The following is a 6,000-nucleotide window of genomic DNA, read 5'->3' as shown; positions in this document are numbered from 1 at the left end:
ATGAAAAACAAGCTTACAGGGCTAGAAAAGCGTGCTGGGGGGGGGGGGGCTGCCATAACAAGTTTGGGAACCACTGGATAAGAGGAGTGTTTTTTCGTGCCACATGGTCTGCTGATTCAAGAAGTTCATCATGTCCAGTGTGGCTTAATTGAAAGGTCAAGCAGAGGGAAAAAACAGGGCCAAGTTATTTTAAGAAGTTAATTAAATATCTTTCTATTTATACCACATAAGCTTGGCTTTGGACTGGCATGCAGAAGTATACTGGGAATACTAAACACACAAGCATACACGCACACACACACACACACAGAGACACACACACACACACACACACACACACACACTCTCACACACACACACACACACAGACACACACACACACACACACACACACACACACACACACACATACACAGACACGCACACCAATACCTATACACACTCACCAATACATGCACACACCGCCACATACCTATATCCATACACACCTACACACACACACCAACACTATTGAAATCTGAAACTAAGATCAACAACATGTGTATGATCCAGAGGAGGGGAGAGAAAGAGAGAGAGATAGAGAGAGAGGGAGAGAGAGAGAGAGAGAGAGAGAGAGAGAGAGAAAGAGAGAGAGAGAAGAAAAAACAGACCAAAACTTCAGAATTCCTGAGAGGTGCACAGTATGCCGTGTGGTTGGCGGCCACAAAGGGGGCCTGTGTTGGGCCCGAACGTGGAAAAGAGGGCCTAGCATACATTCCTGCGAGCATAAGGCCCCACTCATGCCTCATGTCGTGGACGTGTTTTCGTAAGCTACTTTAGAATGTTTGTGCAACCCCTTTTGACCACTTCATTAAAAATATCTTTTGATGCAGCAGAGAAGGCCGTGGCCGGGTGGGGGGGGACCGGCTTCAACCGGCCAGAGAAGAGAAACAACATTTTTCAGGGGTGGGAAGTAGCGTGATTCCCCCCCCACCCCCCCCCCCCCCCCTCTTTTTTATTTCAGTCAAAAAAAGACAAGCTGATGAAGAGCGAGAGCGGGAGAGAGAGAGAGAGACGTGACATGGCCCTATATACGATACTGTACAAAACAAGAAATGATTGGGGTCTAGAGCTAGGCCTACTGTTCAGCATTCTCATACACACCCACACACACACACACACACACACTCACACACACACATGGCTTTTGTGTGCAACTGCTGCCTGACAGCAAAGAGACAAGAGACAGACAGGTGTGTGTGCACATTCACCCATACATACACACAACCACACACAAGCACACACACACACACACACACACACACACACACACACACACACATAAAGACACACACACACATGGCAAAACGGAAACGGGGTCGCCTGCTCTCAGCAGTGAGTGTTACATGACGAAAGTAACGGTAGCGTGAGAGCAAATAGCAGCCATTCAAACAAGGGGGAATGTTTTGCAGGTGTCATTGGCCAGCTGCAGGGGCGGTATTTGCAGTCGGGTAGGTGCTACGGATACGCATCGGGCAGAGACACCTCGGAGCTTCCCCCCGTACTTCCTCCTTCTCTCCCTTTCTCTCTCTCTCTCTCTCTCTCTCTTTCTCACTCCATCTTTCCGTCATTTTTTCCTCTGTCTGGTTCGACCATCCACCACACCTTAACCTTTCACATCACCAGTTACGCCATCCCTCACCTTCATGCCAAAAACAAAGAGTGCGCCCCCCCCCCCCCCCCCCCCCACTCTTTAACAGTCTGGGGGCTGGCTGGTGGAAAACACCGGAACAGAACTAACCCTTACCCTGTAACACAGTCTGGTCTTCCTCACCTTAGAGAGGAGGAAAAATATAGTTTGACTGTGGAGAATCCACTTTCCTCTGGAGGGATTGGTTTTCTGTGCAGGCAGCAGCCAGACTACTACCTACTGTTGTTTTGGCTTAAGACATAAGCAGTTGGGAATGAGATGAGAGTGGGGTGTTACTTGTTTTATGGCAAACCCTACCCCCCCTTACCTCAACAGACTCCTCTTCTGTCAGTGGGAATGGTATGAAAGACCACCGTTCTGTGGTCGCTCAAAAGTGGCTCTCCCGGAGCCTTCTGGAAGGAGGGGAACGGACGGAGGAGAGTAGTGGGGTGCTCCGTGTAGGCCCATGATGCTGCCTGCTCCCTAATGCACTATGTAATTTCAACAACAAACACTGTCTGTCGTCCGGGTAACGGGCTTGGGAACTTGTGGCGGTTTGAACTCCGTTTTGTTTGGCAAAAAACGACGGCCAGAATGCGGCGGCTGCGAGCGTCAGGCGGCAGTCCGCACAAGGCCTTTACCTCCCCTCGTCTCACGTTTTCTAGTCTTTTCCTTTTATATCTTTTTTTTCCCCCCTTCTGGCATGCGCGGAATCATTTGTGTGGCTTCAACCACATCCAGTCATCGCGAAGGTCATCGGAACAAGGCGCTGCGTTTTTACCGAAAACCCGAAGCACTAACTCTCGATGTTCTCAAAGCACTAACTCTTCGTAGAAGATGTGATAATCAGACGATGGTGGACAGTTCAGAGTGGCTGGTATGCTCGGAAACGGAACGGAAAAAAAACAAACGGGGGAAAAAAAATCACAAACCAAGAGTTAGAGTAGAGTCTGGTGTTTTGTTTAACAACCCCCCCCCCCCCCCCCCCCCCCCCCCACCCCAGTAGTAAGGTGAGGAAGCTCTGAGCGTGACAGGATACAATGTTACAGGTGGTTTACACAGGGCCTGTGCGTCACTCGCAGTGGCAGATCAAATGCTTGAGATTCCTTCACAGGTACCGGGGGAATGTGAGTTTGTAGCTTTAGCCTTATTTGATAGGTGTCGTGGAACCCTGCTTTTTTGGGGGGGCGGGGGGGCAGTGCACCGACATGATGGTCAAGGACATTCAGACGCTGTATACCTTTTCCTTGGCCCAAGGCATGCCAGTGACAGTGAGTTGCAGATAGTAGGCATGCCATAGAGCAGTAGTAGTAGACACGCCATATAGCAGTATTAGTAGACACGCCATACTTGTACAACTGCTGTTCTCCGTTGTTCGAATAAAATTGAAAAAAGATTGGGTGTAACGGGTGTATTCCCCAAAACTATAATAATAATAGAGAATAATAATAATAATAATAATAATAGTAAGTAATAATGATAAATAATCACTTTCAGTTAAGTAGGAAGCCATTTGTATGTCCCTCATGGGCTCATATAGTTTTATGTCTGTTTTTAGTGATTTGTTTTACAATACTGCACTGTGCACATTTCAATACATAAAAACAAAATATGATCTGTCAGGTAGTTCCTGCTTCCTCTATCTGAAGCAGAGATCTGAGGTGAGAGCCAATGGGTACCCAGGAGTCTGCAGTGAGAGCCAATGGGTACCCAGGAGTCTGCAGTGAGAGCCAATGGGTACCCTGGAGTCTACAGTGAAAGCCAATGGGTACCCTGGAGTCTACAGTGAAAGCCAATGGGTACCCTGGAGTCTGCAGTGAGAGCCAATGGGTACCCAGGAGTTTACAGTCAAAGCCAATAGGTACCCTGGAGTCTGCAGTGAGAGCCAATGGGTACCCTGTAGCACAACCATGCAAGAGCACCCCATGGAGAAATAGGCTGGATCAATAGAGAGCTCTAGAGAGACACTTTATAAGTCTTTATCACCTAATCACTCTAAAGAACTAGCCGTGGAAAAAGGGCATGTCTTGGGCACTCTTTTAAAATGTTTTAAAAAATGAAACTAGTCAGACGCTTCTGGAACGATGTGTTTTCCACAATATCACTGCTACATGGAACTTACATACAAGCCGACCCCCTGCCTCTGTCTTCTTAATGTTGAGTCACAGCCATCTTTTTTTCTCTCAATTAGTGTTGAATGCTTCTAACATGGCCCACTGCAGCGTTTTAAGACTTTGGTTCCAGCCCAGTCTGCCCTTCAGTACAGTACTGGCTAACTGCCTATTGATATATCACCACCCTTGAGTGTACTGCCTTGCACACCTCAACAAAGCCAGACCTCCAACTGTCCATGCACGGCCAGGGATTACTTTGTCCCACAATCCTTCACTGTGATAAATACATAGGCTTAGGCTACGTAGTGATAACCCAGATGTGTGTCGAGGCAGGCCTCCGTTTGTTTTGGGAATGCTCGTCTTTCTCCGTGTCCTCAATCTCAATGTTGTAACATCTGCGTATGCCCCCCCCCCCCCCCCCACACACACACACACCCCAGGAGGAGAGAAGAGGAGAGAGAGAAAGAGAGACAGAGAGGATTCTGAGCGAATCAGGTTCTCAACATTCACTGGCCAGTCTGTTTCAATCTCTGCGATGACAACTGAACCAGCCTCAATACCAGGAACCAGCTCAAATAAATAGAAACGGTTTCATCCCTTTGAAATTCTGCTGTGAGGTGGCCTGGTATTGCAGAAACACACACACACACACACACACACACACACACACACACACACACACACACACACACACGTGGGTTCCTAAAGAGAACGGCCAGATAAAATCTTCCCTGGAGGCGCCCCAACCACATCAGACAGCCAGAAGGCAGAAAGACATTTGCTAAGAAACATCAGCTTTGGTTGTAGGCCCCAGTACATACTATAGCAGGTGATGTTGCAAAAACATCAATATTTGCACTGAAAAAAAGGGTTACCGGCTATGAAAGTGGCCTTATGTCAAAGCTGCCAGAGGAAAGAAATGGGTGTTTGTGCGTGTGTGTGTGTGTGTGTGTGTGTGTGTGTGTGTGTGTGTGTGTGTGTGTGTGAGAGAGTGAGTGTGTGTGTGAGTGTGTGTGTGTAACTGTGTGTGTGTGTGTGTGTATGCGCATGCGTGCAAGGCGTTCCATCTTTATTTATTGCTCTTTTCAAACCTACTGCCCCCCACTTTTTTGTATTATTTTTTCAAAGATGCTCACCACACAGCACACTCTGGCTGCAAATACGAAATTCCTTTTGTACATAGGCCTGGGCACGGCCATGAACAACGCGCTGGCTCCAAAGTAAAGTTTGCACATCCACGGAGGGTTCGAGATGAAATTTGCTGGAATGTGTTGTGCAAGGGCACTGTGTTTTTAAGGCCAGGAGCCCCGGGTATATTGAGAGTAGGGGGGGGCTTGCTTTATTGGGCGGCAAAGGAATGTACATTTTCTAACACGGTTGTAGCTCTTGGTTTCCAGCTATTTCCCCTCACTCACTGAAAGATAAATAAAGATATATATTTCCCGTGGGCCGGAGCGAGACCTAAAAATACTGTCAGCATAACATTATTGCGGCATCTGGCCTGGCAGTTGAATTCTGTCTTCAGAATGAGGCCAATATGCATGAGGGTCGGTGAGCTGGGATACAAAATGGCCAAGAATACATAATCTGTTACAAAACTGAACATGATTCAAATGTTATTTTTCTATTATGTATTAATATTGCACATATTTACAATGAACTTCATACCTGCATACCAAGGCCCAAGGTTGTTTTTCGTTCTAGCTTCCATATCCGAACTGTTGTTGTCTTTCTGCATCCGTTGCTTTGCCACACTGAGCAATTATTGATCACCGATTAGAAGTATTAGTTGTATTGATCCACGCACAACTGTTTTAAAGTCCTTACACTCTAAGGCTGCTTTTCTTTTCAGATGTGTCCTGATATTCTCCAAAGACCGTTTTGTGGGTAGAACTCAGTGTACAGTCTGTGTTGTTCTGGCCAAGGCGACTGGCTTCCAGCACTGGCAACAACATAAGTGTGGGTTGAGGAGCTTGTGCTTGCATAACCGTAAAATATAGGTCAATGTGTGCTCGCTTGCAGACCAATTATACAGGTACTGTACACTCAGGGGTGGAGGCGAGCCAGTAATGGGGAAACCGGGCTGGCCAGATTAACATCTGTCTCCCTGCTGAGCCCTGGTCTTTTCAAGAGAGACATCAAGGCCTTGTGCTCCAGCACAACTTACCCACTTGATGCCACCAAGCAGTGAATATGAGGACCCTGATGGGTTAGGTG

This window comes from Sprattus sprattus (genome assembly GCF_963457725.1).
Source record: "Sprattus sprattus genome assembly, chromosome: 16".
Classification (NCBI taxonomy): Eukaryota; Metazoa; Chordata; class Actinopteri; order Clupeiformes; family Clupeidae; genus Sprattus; species Sprattus sprattus.
The sequence above is the reverse complement of the archived record's forward strand: the minus strand, read 5'-3'. Positions refer to the sequence as shown.